This window comes from Peromyscus maniculatus, chromosome 8 (genome assembly GCF_049852395.1).
Source record: "Peromyscus maniculatus bairdii isolate BWxNUB_F1_BW_parent chromosome 8, HU_Pman_BW_mat_3.1, whole genome shotgun sequence".
Taxonomy (NCBI): domain Eukaryota; kingdom Metazoa; phylum Chordata; class Mammalia; order Rodentia; family Cricetidae; genus Peromyscus; species Peromyscus maniculatus.
Genome location: NC_134859.1, coordinates 38,386,817 through 38,401,814, shown reverse-complemented (window position 1 = coordinate 38,401,814; position 14,998 = coordinate 38,386,817).

Sequence of the window (14,998 nt, the reverse complement as noted above, 5' to 3'; positions counted from 1 at the left end):
AACAGAGGGACAGGACTGTTGATTGGCTTGACTCAGCTCTTCCTCACAGGGCCTTCTCTTTTACTTTCTCTTTCCTTTATTTCAGACAAGGTCTCACTATGGTTCTGGCCTTAGGACACAAACCTTCCTTGGCTCCAGGAACTCTCCAAACACCTCTTTTCTCTTCCCGATTCACACTCTGGAGGAGTCATCTGTACTCCCCATCTCTGCTCCTTACTTCGTGTTGCTGACATGCCACTTGTCACTGATGGCCACTGTGCAGCCACATCCAAGGCACTTTTTTTTTTTTTTTTTTGCTCAGCCAATGGGAATTGCTTTCCTTTCTTAATTTTGAACTTAACACCATACTCCCAGGCTCTCCACCTAGCCCTCTGGCTGCTCCTTTGTGTTCTCACGCCTTCTCCTCAGAACCTGCCAGAGCCCACTGGGCCACCATCAGGGTGGTCTTCCCAGGCTTGTGTGAGTAAGAACTATCTGTATGCCAGTGAAAGCTACTGCACTATATCCCATCCGGGCCTCTCTCTGGAACTTCAGCCCTACGTCCTCCTGCCCCTTGGTAACTCCCATGGGACACGTAAACAGCTGTTGCAGTGAACTGTGGTCTTGTGGATGTTAGTACTAGCATACTTTTCTAGACTCCATTCCTCTCTTTCCTCTTTGGTAACCAGACATTCTTCTATGAAAATGGTGTAGCCCATCCTCGTTGCCATAGTGACAGGTGATATGAATGAATGCAGTAAAACTGAACAGAGGTTCATGGATTCTAGTACAGAGTTCATCAATAGAAGCTTCTACTGGTGGGTGTCATGACTTGAACCAAAGTAACCTTTTCCCGACTGAGAGAAGGAAGGATGAGGACGGATGCATTCATGGGGAAGCAGACAGAAACTGGGCCAAGATCCTGCAAGTGGACTCTGCAATTACTAGTGTCAAGATATTTCTCTGATGGCCAGGCCAGTTGTGCTGTGTTTTCTGTTATTCACTGATGTTGACACCCTGACCCATGGGATTGTGCAAATGGGACTCATGGGCTCTTGTTGCCCCATCAAACTCTTCTGTGGTCCCCTCATTTCAGCTCATCAAACATGTCTCTGAAGGGACACAGCTGGTCCTTGGATACATCCTTGACTCCTTTAATTAGTACAGCTCTATTCAAAACATGAGTGGGGTTGGGTGGTGGTGGCTCACACCTTTAATTCCAGCACCCGGGAGGCAGAGGCAGGTGGATCTCTGAGTTTGAAGCCAGCCTGGTCTACAGAGCTAGTTATAGGGCAGCCAGAGATACACAGAGTGACCTTGTCTTGAAAAACAAACAAACAAAACAAAAAACCACAAAACCACCACCACCAACACAAGCCATGAGTGAGGATGAGGAAGGAGAGAGGACTCGGCAGTGAGGAGCACTTGTTGCTCTTCCAGAAGACCTGAGTTCATCTTACAACCACCTGTGACTGCAGTTCCGGGGGATCTGACACCCTCCTCTGGCCTCCATGGGCACCCGCATACATGTGGCATACAAGTGTGCGTGTGCACATACACACACACACACACACACACACACACACACACACACACACTCTAAAACAACAATAAATCTTAAAATAATGCAAGGGGAGACCATCCACTTCTCACCAGGGAACCATCACCAACTCAACTTAACCCTGTCTCAGTCCCTGAGGTCTCCGCCTGAAGAAGTTCCTCACTGGTAACCCTGCTCTCACTCCTGGTCCACTGCTGGCCACTCTGTCATGGCAGCCAGATCACTCTTTGGAGAACACAAATTAGATCATGTCACTAGCCTGCCTAAAAACACCTGACGGGGAGTAGAAAACCAAGTCCTGTGGCCTCACCTGGTCTCCTGTCTAGGTTCATCCCCTTCCCTGCCTGCCTCCTGGCTATACCAGCCTGTTCCTCCTCAGACTCCCTGGCTTTCCACACTGCCTTTGTATATCCCTCCCCCATTCTTCCCATGTCGCTCTGAACTCAGATGTCACCTTCTGAGGCAGGTCTTGCTGATGACCCGATCTCACAGGACCCATCCAGTCACACACTGCCCTAGTCTATTGTCCTATTTTATTGATAACACAGCCATTGTCTGAAATTCTCATCTGTTCTTGGTAGTCTCTCTCTCCTGCCAGAACCCCCTGGTGAGAGGCTCCGTCTCATCCACTGTAATATTTCAGGTCCTAACACTGTGTTTTGGACCAACTGCAATTTCCATCTACGTCTGTGATCATTATAGAAGCAGAAAATGACTGTGGCTGCTAACATAGGAATCTCTGCCCCCACTGCAATGGGCACAAGTTCTCTGCCAGGCTTCCTGGTAGAGTGAAAGTGTGGAGGCAAGTGAGAGGTTTCTGGGGAGAATCTGTGAAGCTTTGAGAGACCAGAGTTCCAGAAGTTGGTTTACAGCGGTACCCAGGGTCTATGGAAAAATATCAAAGAAAAGGTCCTGAGAAACTACTGTGCCTGTAGTTGTGGGAAGTCCCAACTCACAGAGGCCATGGGGCAAGGGTATGTGTGAAGAGCTCTCAACTCACTCTGAGGCCTTTAGTCACAGATTCCATGTCTTTGGAACTCGGAGCCCTATTGACTACCTTGACCACTCTGGGGGTGGATGATGCCATCTGTGAAGGAGTGGTCACTGCAGCCATTACAGGTCTCAGATGAGATCTGAGATGTTGCTGGACTGGGCCACTGAGGCCCAGGCTAGTGAGGGGTTGCTACACATATTTCCTGGCACAACTTCCTTTCTCCTGTCTGATGGGCAAATGTTGCTGGGGCCTTGGCCACAGTTTCCTGTCTCCTGAGAGCACAAGACACAGTGTCAGCACTGCCCTACCAGCTAATGCTACACCAGGACAGGGGCAGAATCTCCAGAAGACAGAGTAGACATGCGATGATGGCCACACTGCCCTCACCGATCCATTCCATGGTGGGAATCCCATGACTTGGAGGTATACTCAGAGGCAAGTCTGATAATTTGGGGATGGCAACTCTGGGCGGACTCGCTCCCAGCACAGTTCTGGTTTTAGGACTTTTCCACAATTTGCTGATTGTGCTGGTTGGCTTTTGTCAACTTGACACAAATCTAGACATATCTGGGAAGAAGGAATCTTAATTAGGAAAATATCCCCATATGACTGGCCTGTGGGCAAGTCTATGGTGTCGTCTTGATTAATGATTGATGTTGGAGGACCTAGTTCGCATCGGGCAGTACCACACTAGGCTTGTGGTTGTGGGTGCTATAAGAAAGCAGGCTAAACAAGCCATGGAACAAAGCCCGTAAGCAGCATTCTGCCATGGCCTCTGTGTCAGTTCCTACCTTCAGGTTTCTGTCTTGCTTGAGTTCCTGCCCTGACTTCCCTCAGACTATTACCTAGAAGTAGAAGATAAAATAAACTCTTCCCTCCCCAAGTTGCTTTTGATCATATTTATCACAGCAGTAGAAACCTAAGACACTGACCAAGGGGTTCGTGGATTGTGGCCCAATATCCCTGGCCTGTGACCATTAGCATAGCTCTCACTGGCCTCAGAAGGAGTACCTGCTACTCATGGCCCCTACCTTCCATCTACGGCTCTCCCTGGGTCCCAGTCTCGCCCTCCTCCAGACTGAATCTTCTGCTGACATTTTCCCCTTGACTTCTTTTCCTCCCAGAGTCATGTCATGGGGCTCTCCCCAGGAGCCTCCTTAATATCCCACTGTCATAAAGTACACTTCTCCATCTGTCCTCAGCCCCTGAACATTGAGATTCTCCAGGAGGCTGCCATAGATCTAACCTAGAGCCGCCCTTACCACTGTATTCAACATCACTCTGTCTCCTCCTCTCTTCGATAAACCTTGTTCCTATATTTGTCTATACTTCTTCTAAGGCATTTGTCACCTTCTAACACATCACTTAAGCTTTACATTAGGAGTGTATGTATTTTTAGTTTTAGTATGTATGTATGTACGTATGTATGTATGTGTATGGGCACACATGCCACAATAGGTGTGTGAGGTTTGGAAGACAACTCTCAGAAGTCTTTTCTCTCTGTCCACCCTTATGAGGGTCCCTGGGATGGAGACTGAACCCAGGTCATCACACTTGTCATCTAGTGACTTTATCCACTGAGCCATCGTTCTACCCCAGGACCATAAATGTTGTAGTATCTCTTTTATGCTGAGTTTCATAATGATGGGAGAGTGGGGACATTTGGCTGATGTGTTCATTTATGTACCTTAAGTCCTTTTAACTGTCTTTGGAAATTAGTAGGTCTTTGTTTGGTGTTGAGGATTGAGTCCAGGGCCTTGAACACACTAGGCTTTACTGCTGAGCCATAGCCCTGGTATCATGGACAGCAGCAGACAATCAGTGAGTGTTAGGGATGCATCCTGCTAGGATGTGCTGCTCTTTGAAGGCCAGATCCAAAGCTAAGTCATCACTTGGACTCAGTACTTGGTGCAGGATTGAACACAGAGCAGGCATCAATAAAGACCTTGCCTAGCATTCAAGGATCTTGTCATCTATGACTAAGCTTAACTTCTGGCCTCACCAGCAAAATGGCATGGGAAGAGGTTCAGCTGAGAGAGTGGCCAGCTGGGTGGTTTTGCCTTTCTCATTGTGGGTCACTGTTGGCTGCCCAGCTTGCCGATTATGGAGTCACCCAGGTCTTGAAAAATTAATAAAAGAAATAAAAACTTTTAATTGAGAGCCATCTTATATATGATGATATGCACAGGTATGTACCTGACTCTGAACTTTATACACACACACACACACACACACACACACACACACACACACACACACACACTTGTAGAAGCAGGACTTTGAATATTGCCAGTGTCCTAGGAGATTCATATCCCTCCTACTCCCCCAGAAGGCCAAGAGACCAGTAGGTCTGATAGAATACCATGAATCAGCAAGCACCAGAGAGAAGAAACAGGCCCGCAGACGACTGCAGCTTCTAAAAACAGTGCCTCCGGGCTGGTGAGTTGGCTAAGTGGATAAAGGTACTTGTCACCAAGACTGATGACCAGAGTCCAGTCCCAGAGACTCACAGGATGGAAGGAAAGAACTGAATTCCTTGAGTTCTTCTGACCACCACATGATAAATCATATCAACTCTAGTACGTCATACCCCCAGAAAAAGTTAAAAAAAAATAGTGTGCTGAGTGGTGGTGGAGCACACCTTTAATCCCAGAACTCAGGAGGCAGAGGCAGCTCTGTGAGTTCAAGGCCAGCCTGATCTACAGAGCGAGTTCCAGGACAGCCAGGGCTATTACACAGAGAAACCCTGTCTCAAGAAACCAAAATAAATAAACTAATAAATAAAGAAATAAAATAGTACTTCTATTTTAACATTTAGACTAGCATGTTTTAGCTAAATATTCACTAACAATAATGTTTACAAACAAAATAATATGTACAAATACATATAAGTATACAAATAAATAAAATGTATTTGAGAGATGTTTTGGTCTTTAAGCAATAAATAAAAATTGAGATAGACTTATAGCCACAAAAAATAGTATATTTTTATAAGTAGCAGCCAAGAGATTTTGCAATCATTGACTTCTGACTAAAGACATTTACAAAATGAATTTGTGGCACTAAACAATTGATCCCAAATGGAGAATTGGAAGTGCAGGGCCAGGGAGACAGCTCAGTGGGTAAAAGCACTGGTCGTGCAAGCCTGGAGACCAGAGTTCGAGCCCCAGAACCCACATGGCAGAAGGGGAAGGCGTAATCCTGAGAGCTGTCTTCCGACTTCCACAGTTGTACGTGGAACTCACATAAACATCTCTCTTACACACACACATGGTTTAAAAACAAAACGAGATGAGGGAAGAGCCAAGAACACGGGGAGCTAGAGTTGGACAAACAGAAATTTGAAAAACAGAAACAGTCTCCGGTGGACCTAAAACTTTTAAGGGGAGAATTCGTCAGGAAAGAGGTGAACGGAACCCAGGAGTTTCTGACTCCTTGTGTTTTCTGAGAGGAAAGTAACAGCTGATTTTAGACATTAATAAGTAAAGAGTTTTAACATTCCTAGGGAAACTGTTAAAAGAATAGGAGCAGAGACTAGAACTTCCAAACTAGTACAGGGGGAGACGACAGTAAAATACCCAACTGAGAGAAAGAATAAAATAAGCTAGTCAAATGGAAGTCACCGTGCAAGGTGATGAATTCAACCAAAATAGAACACTGTGTTAAGAAAAAAAAAAATTAAACAGTACAGTAAAACAAACTGAAAAGCGAAACTTGGTTATGTACTCTCTGTGAGACAAGCCTGAGATGTGGCAGTTGAAAGTGAAGGAGCAGAGAAGACACACACCATGAACAACAGCTGAGAGAAAATGGCCAGAGCCGTGCAAAATGGAGGACAGACCGGACTTGAAGCAAATAGCCTTTCCAGAACAAGAAAGCTGCTTTTATCACAAAGAATTGTTAAACTTAAAAGACAGTAATTTAAGATTTGTGTGCATATTTCAAAAGTATGAAGAAGATGGGCAGAAGTACAAAGATAAGAAAATCCACAGTCTCAGTATAAGATTTTTCCACACATTATTCTGACTGGACAAACAAGCAGACTGAAAATTCAGTAAGGATGCCGGATCAGTTACTTCTCTGCTGCCGTGATAAAATGGCCTCAGCGAAAGCAACAAAAGGGAGAACAGCATTTCTTTTGGCTTAGGGTTCCAGAAGGACAGGCTCCATAACAGTAGAGAAGGCATGGTAACAGGCCAGGACACATGGCGGCAGGACCAGGAAGCTGGCTGATCACATTTTTATCCACATCCAAGAAGCAAAGAAGGACAGCAGGAGTACAGTGGAACTAGAAAATCTCAAAGTCCTCCCCTAGGGACAAACTCCCTCCAGCAAGGCTCCACCTTCTAAAGGTTTCATTATCTCCCCAAACTGTGCCACCAACTGGGGACCAAGAGTTCAAACACATTTCTTTCTCTCTCTCTCTCTCTCTCTCTCTCTCTCTCTCTTTTTCTTTCTTTCTTTCTTTCTTTCTTTCTTTCTTTCTTTCTTTCTTTCTTTCTTTCTTTCTTTCTTTCTTTCTTTCTTTCTTTCTTTCTTTCTTTCTTTTATGAGACAGGGTTTCACTGTGAAACAGTCCTGGCTGTCCTGGAACTCACTCTGTAGACCAGGCTGGCCTCAAACTTACATCGATCTGCCTGCCTCTGCCTCCTGAGTGCTGGGACTAAAGGTGTGCACCACCATGCCTGGCTCAAACACATTTCCTATTCAAAACACCACAGATACTGTGATCCTTAATCTTGTTAATTTGATGAGATCTAGAATGACCCAGGAGACAGGCCTGGGTCATGTCTATGGGGGACTGTCTAGATTAATTGAGGTGAGAAGACCCACCCACTGTGGGTGTCACTATCCCTTGGGCTACAGTCTTGGACTGTATAAAAAGGAGAAAGTGACATGTGCAGAGGCATTCGTCACTCGTTTCCAGACTGTGGAGTCAATGTGACCAAATGCCTGAAGCTCCTGCTACCCGGATTTCTCTGCCATGGGGACTGTACTCTTGAATTGTGAGCCAAAATAAGACCTTTCCTCCTTGAGTCAATTCTTGTCGAGGTATTTTATCACAACTAGAAAGGTAGCTAAGATATACACAAAGGTGTGAATAAGGTTTGAATAACACACCAAGATCACCTGGTCAATGAATGTGTATAAAATGCTGCATCCAGCAACAAAAGATTGTAGGCTATTTATAAATATACGTAGGACATTTATAAAAATTGACCATACACCACAATCCTTAGAAAACTTGAAAGCATGGCATTATCTTTCATTCTTCAATATGGTAACTATTAGGCATATACCAGACACTTGGAATATGACTTGTCCTAGGATGGTGGTGCATGTGGAATATATACACTGTATTTTGAAGGCTTTGTCCAAGGAAGGGGGATGTAAATAGTTGTAAATACACAACACACATATTTTAGATCTGTTACATTAAACTGAATAGATTATGAAATTAATTTCTTCTTGCTCCTTCTTACTTTTTTTTAAAAACTAAGCGTGTGTGTATGCATTCACATACATACACGCCCACACCCACACACACCAGTGCATGTGTGGAGATCAGTGGACAGCATGCAGGAGGGTAGTCTAATCCCTCCTTTCATCATGTGGTTTCTGGGACTTGAACTTGGGTCCTCAGGCTTGTTTCCAGGCATTTTTATCTGCTGAGCTATCTCATTGACCCCATCCTTTTTCATTTAAAAAACACAGCTATTAACAAATTTAAAATGACACATGGGTTTACATTGTGTTTTCCATTGAATAACACTGACATGGGGCACATTCTTTGACCTTAATGCAATTAAGTAGGACTCAGTAGTGAAACACACGACTCAAAAACAAGAAAACTAAGAACATCCAAACATTGTTAATGAGAAACATACTTCAAAAGTTTGTCTGATATCAAAGAAGAAATAAAATTGAAGCTCAGAAAATACTAGAATTGAATAATAGCATATAACATATAACATCACATTTTGTGGGATGCTACTGCATAGAACACCATTCACAGCAAGGGCTACAAACTCCACCCCAGTGGCCAAATCGAGATCACACATTTAGTTTGTAAATAAAGTTTTACTAAGACACGTTCTGTCTTGTTTCTTGAGACAAGCTCTCACTCTAGCCCAGGTGGCCCTTTAACTCACTATGTAGCTCAGACAAGTCTTGAACTTGCTATGATCTTCTTGCTTCAGCCACCCAAGCATGGAGATTACAAGCATAAGTCACCAATTCTGGAAAGACACACACATTTTCATTGATTTGTTGCCTACCACTGCTTATGTTCTGCACCGACAGGATTGTGTACTCTAGCTGTGGGAGGCCTGACATGCCAGATATATTCACATCTGCCCTTTACAGAACAAAGTTGGCTCGATACCATATATATGGCATGATAGATATCTATATACACACATGTATAGAGATATGAAAAATAATAAAGGATGGAAGTTAAAACATTAAGAATCCATGTTAAGAAATTTGACAAAAAACAGCAAATCAAACCCAAAGAAAATAGTAAATAAGGGAGGGAATGAGGGAAAATATCGTGTAATAGAGGAATGACAAAGCTCAACGTTTTGTTGAAGAAACGAAAACAATGACCACGTACGTCTCCAGTGGAGAGACGGAACTAACAGGGCCTTCAAGCATTACTACACGGGCGACACAGACTAAACAGAGAAGCTCCTGTTTTCTTTCCCTCTCGGTTTTGGTCTTTCAAGACAGGGTTTTTCTGTGTAACAGTCCTGGCTGTCCAAGAACTCGCTCTATAGACCAAGCTGGTCTCGAACTCACAGAGATCTGCCTGCCTCTGCCTCAGAGTTCTAGGATTAAAGGCATGTTGCCACCACCACCTGGCAAAACTCATATTTAAAATTTTTATTACATTCATTCATTTGTATGTGCAATGTGTGTGTGTGTGTGTGTGTGTGTGTGTGTGTGTACAAGTGCACACATGCATGTGCACACACATACATGGGCATGCTATGGCACATATGTGGTGATCAGAAGACATTATGGGAATTAGATCTTTCTTTCTACCATGTGTACCCTGGGGATAAAACTCAGTTCATCAGGCTTGGTAGCAAGTGCCTTTTTCCACTGAGCCATCTCTCTGGCCTGAGAAGCTCCTATTTCAAAAGTCATATACTAGCAAAACCGAGAAATAGGATGTCAAAGTAATGGAAAAGTACAACCTCAAATTGGTATAAGAAGAAATGAAAATAGACGAATAATTGTATAACCTATATAAACATTGTATCCAGTAAGAGTGCTCTCACCCCCAGATGACTCCAGCGCCACATGCTATCAAATACATCAGAAAGATATGGTTCCTGTTCAGACAGACTCTTCTGGAAACTACAGCATGAGGAAATGAAGCCGTGACACCAAAACTGGGAAGAGAGAACAGGACACTGCAACCAGAGAGACCGGAGACTGTACTGTCCCACCCAAGGCACGTCCGGAATGGAAGAGCTATGACTGAAGAATGGTTCAAGGCAGGTGATGCTGCACTGCCCAGCACAGCTCCCTCACTCAGCAAACGATTCTTCCTTGTATGAATGAATGAATGAATGAACGAACGAATGGATGGATGGATGGATAAATGGATGGATGATACCAGGATAACATGTGTAAACTGAAGTTTTCCCAGGCAAACCAAGATATACAGCTCCCCAAACCTCACATGTGAAGTCCAAACAAAACCTAAAAAATAAGATATAAAAACTAGCAGTACATAAAAGTGGTCACAGTGGATTTATCTGGACTATGGATTATTGAATAATTAGGATTTGTGTGATCCATTACATTAGAAGATAAAAGAAGAAAATATCTGTGATGGTCTCACTATATGTGGAACAATCAACATGTGTTCACCCTAAAAATTCTTAGCAAACCTAGGAATCAAGGGGAACTTCCTTAATCTGATAAAACGTATCTGCCATCGCCTGAGAGGAAACATCATGCTTAATGGTAAAACGATGAGATGTTTTACTCTGAAGTCTGTAATGAGACAAGGATTCCTGAACACATGACTTCACGCGGCAAAATGCAGGGTCCTGACCCGTGCAGTGAGGAAAGACAGAGAAGTAAAATGTATGAAAACAGGAAACGTCGACAGAAATCGTCATAGATGGATGGATGATCTATGAATGTTGTTTTCAGTAATATTCCTAAATGCCAAGATTTAAATCCGATGAACGTTGTAAAAGCCTTGTGCTGAAAAAAAAAAAAAACAAAACAAACAACAACAACAACAACAAAAAAAAACAGCTTTACTAAGAGTTTTTTTTTTTTGTTTTTTGTTTTTTTTTTTCAGAGCTGAGGACTGAACCCAGGGCCTTGCGCTTGGTCTGGCAAGCGCTCTGCCACTGAGCTAAATCCCCAACCCTGATGTAATTTAATATCTATTTATTTTTATCTTAGGTGTATAGCTGCTTTGCCTGCTTATATGTATGTACACTATGTGCACATCACAGAGGCCAGAAGAAGGTGTCAGATTTCCTGGAACTGGAGTTATAGGTGGTTGTGAGCTGCCATGTGAGTATTGGGAATCAAATGCGGGTCCTCTGCAAGAACAAATATGCTTAATTACTGAGCCAGCTCTCCAGTTCCAATTGAGAGATATTAAAGAAATAAAAACAGATGTGTAGCTGGAAGTTTCTTTAGTCCTTCCTGGCCCGGTGGTCCAGATGAATATCTCCCATCCGTGTCTGGCAGCTGCGTGGTCCCAAGTAAACACACAGAGACTTATATTATTTACAAGTTGTATGGCCTATGGGTCAGGCTTCTTGCTAGCTAGCTCTTATAACTTAACTCATCTCTATTAATCTGTATGTTGCCATGTGGCCGTGATATTACTGGTCTGCTGCCATCTTGTTGCTCTTTGGGCGGCGGGCTGGTGCCTCCCCGCTCCACCTTACTTCATTTGTTTCATCTTTAGTTTGAATGTACCGCCTAACCTTATCCTGCCCTGCCATAGGCCAATGCAGCTTTATTTATCAACCAATCAGAGCAACGCATATCCACAGAGTACAGAAAGACATCTCTTTCCGTACTTTCTTTCTAAAAAGATAGAGCATTTTCTTTCTTTTTAGTTTTTTTAATTGCAGTTATCTAGTGCATGTGTTCACACATGTGTGCATAGGAGCACCTCCCCGCCCCACATGTGCATGCACAAATGTGCCTGTCACTATGTACTAGTGGTAGTCAGACAATTATTTGTGTGATTCAGCTCCCTTCTTCCACCATGTGGTTGCCTGGGGTTGAATTTCGGCCATCAGGCTTGGTGGTGAGCACCTTTACTCACTGAGAATCTCATCTGGGCAGACAATTCAGTGGGTGAAGTGTTCGCTGAACATGGATGAGGGCCTGAGTTTGGAGACTCTGCAATGCATGTAAGAAAGAAAAGAAAGACAGCTGTGGAGTCACAAACCGGTCACCCCAGAGCTGGTGGGGGAGGGGTGCAGAGGTGGGCCGATTTTTGCAGCTGTTGGTCAGCCAGTCTAGACAGGTGGTGAGCTTTGGCGTCAATGAGAGACCTTGTCTCAAAAGATAAAAATGAGAGTGATAGAGAAGGATGCCCAACTTTGACCCCTGGTCTACACACACACACACACACACACGCACGCACGCACGCACGCACGCACGCACGCACGCGCGCACACACACACGCACACACGCACACATGCACAGAGAATGAAAACCTTGAAGGAAAAAGACAAAAATGGGATAATTTTCTCTACCATACACCAAGATGTATTATAAAGACATCTGTGATGCTGTAATGTTAGTTCAAGGAGGGATGCCTGGAACAGTGCTAACAGACTAGAGAGCAAGGAAAGACCCACACCCACACCCTTGAACCTTTGAAATATGACAGAGGCAGCAAGGCAAATCAGCAGAGAAAAGGCGGCCTTTGAGAAAGTAAAGGTGGAACAAATGAGCATTACTATGGAAACAATTCAATCAAAGCCTGGTTCACACAGCCCCGAGTGATTAAAGGTGTCACTATGAAAGGCAAAACCACAGAGCTTTCAGACAGTTCAGAAGAAAAAGGCCTCAGGACTCCGAGGTTCAGATGGAACTCCTTCACAAGATAAAGGGGCCCATAGAGTTTGAACTACCTTTAAATTCAGAACTTCGGTTCCTTAAAAGATGCACAGAGTGAAAAGAGGAGCTGAGTGGGGGCGGGGGGGGGGGGAGGGGGAAGATGCTGGTGACGGAGATAATTCACAGTTTTAGCATCCAGGGTGTTTAGAGTATTCCAAGAAAGGAGATGACGAGTTCCCAGCAAGCCGGCCAAACCCCTGAGCACCGTGGAAGTTCAACTGGTCGGTCAGTGTGTGAAGAGGCTGGGAAGATGGCCTAGTTTGATTTTCTGAGGCTGCGATAAAACAACTAGGGGAAGACAGGGCTTGTAGATCACAGTCCATGATGAGGGAAGCCAGAGCAGGAGCTGGAGGCAGGAACTGAAGCGGAGACCATGGAGGAGTGCTGCTTACCAGCTTGCTCCCCATGGCTTGCTCCCCTTGTTTTTTTGTACAATTCGGAACACCTGCCCAGGTGTGGCACTGCCCACAGTAGACTGGGCACCCTCCCTCAGCCATTACTCTAGAATGATCCACAGCCATGGGACGGGTCAATATGACGGAGGCAACTCCTCACCTGAGGTTCCCTCATCCCAGGTTTGTGGGGATGTTTGTGGCAAGTTGACAAAACCAAATGGCTTAGCTGCTAGGAGCAACTGGAGTTTGGTTCCCAGCCTATGCCAGGCTCTCGTAACCATCTGTAACTCCAGCTGCAGGAGACCCGACACCCCCTTCTGTTCTCCTCAGGCACCTGGACCCATGCACACATACCCATTTACAGACATACAGGATAAACATCCTTCAAAAAAAATGTAAGGCCTGGTGGGTGGTAGTGCACGCCTTTAATCCCAGCACTCAGGGGGCAGAGCCAGGCGGACCACTGTAAGTTCAAGGCCAGCCTGGTCTACAGAGCGAGATCCAGGACAGGCACCAAAACTACACAGAGAAACCCTGTCTGGAAAAACCTAAAAACAACAACAACAACAACAACAACAAAAAACCCAACCAATCAAAAAAACTTTAAAAAGAAAAACAAAAATCTTGGAAAAGGCTCTCAACATTGTTGGTAATCAGCACAAAACATATGCAGGCCATCATGAGATATCATCTATGACCAGTATAAATAAAAATAATTTGATAACTTCAGACAGTTTTACACACTGACAAGGGATGTTAGGCAAGAGGGGTTCTTAAATACCACTGAGCAGAGTATAAATTATACAAGTTGGCCAGACTGTTTAACATCACACAGTAACACTGAACATATTATGTGACATATAAGGTCAAATAATATATGACACATAATATAACATATTAAAATATATAATAAACAAAGGCTTTGCCTTCCAGTCTTAGAGGTGAGGAACCCTAAGGTCAAGGTATTGGCGGAGCTGCATTATTTAGGAAGAATCTTACACACAGAGAGAGGACTGCAAGGGTGGAGACTGGCACAGGGGAGGACAGGCATTGCACTCCAGGCAGGTGAGAGGCCAGAGGTGATGCAGAAGAGGGAATACCAGCTGAGACTCAAGACATGGAGGAGCTTGTCAGACTAGAAAGCAGCTGAGGGTCCCCAGGTTGAAGACGATGATCCAAACCACAAGAGACTCCTGGCCTCCAAAGCCACTTCCCATTTGCTATTGGTGACTTCATGACTCTGCTGACATGGACATCCAGGCAGAAACAAAGTGTGGTCTTTCCAGACCATGGACTCTTACTAAACATAGCTGGAACCTCACCCCAGCCTCATTAGAGTGCTTGACATTTATTGAATTGAATATAACTCAGTAGTTCAATCTAAAAAAGTTCTCATTGCTGAAAAGGCCCATTGTAAGCCTGTGAGACCCAGCACACGAGGCAGTGCCTGGGCCACATTAGTGCATGGCAGTTAGGCAGATGTTTTAACACTGGACTCCTGCAAACCGCAGGTGAGCCCTAGAAGAGGTCACCTGAGCCCTTCCCTGACTGTGACCGGCTCATTCTGGTTCACCTGGGATGCTCTTCATTTTCTAAAATTGAAAGTCGATCCTGTGTACCTGCCCAGCCTGGTGAGTGCAGCTCTCATCCCTCACCAAGGCAGCGTCGTTCTGCAGCAGAGTGGGATATAATCACAGAAATCCACAACCGGTCAAATGCAGACAACTGACTATAGGATGCCCGGCCCCGGGGCTGAAGCCTCCAGGTTCCGGACTGCTCATCACACATCCCCAGCTGCTGCAATTCACAGCTACCCACCGTCTGCCCTGGAACCTAAGGGTCATGAGTGGAGGCCACTCCTGACCCTCAAAACACCTGAGCTAGATCAGCAGACCTGAGCTAAGCTTGAGTCCTTCCTAGGGGTAGGTTCAGCTCCTGTAAAGGTAGAGA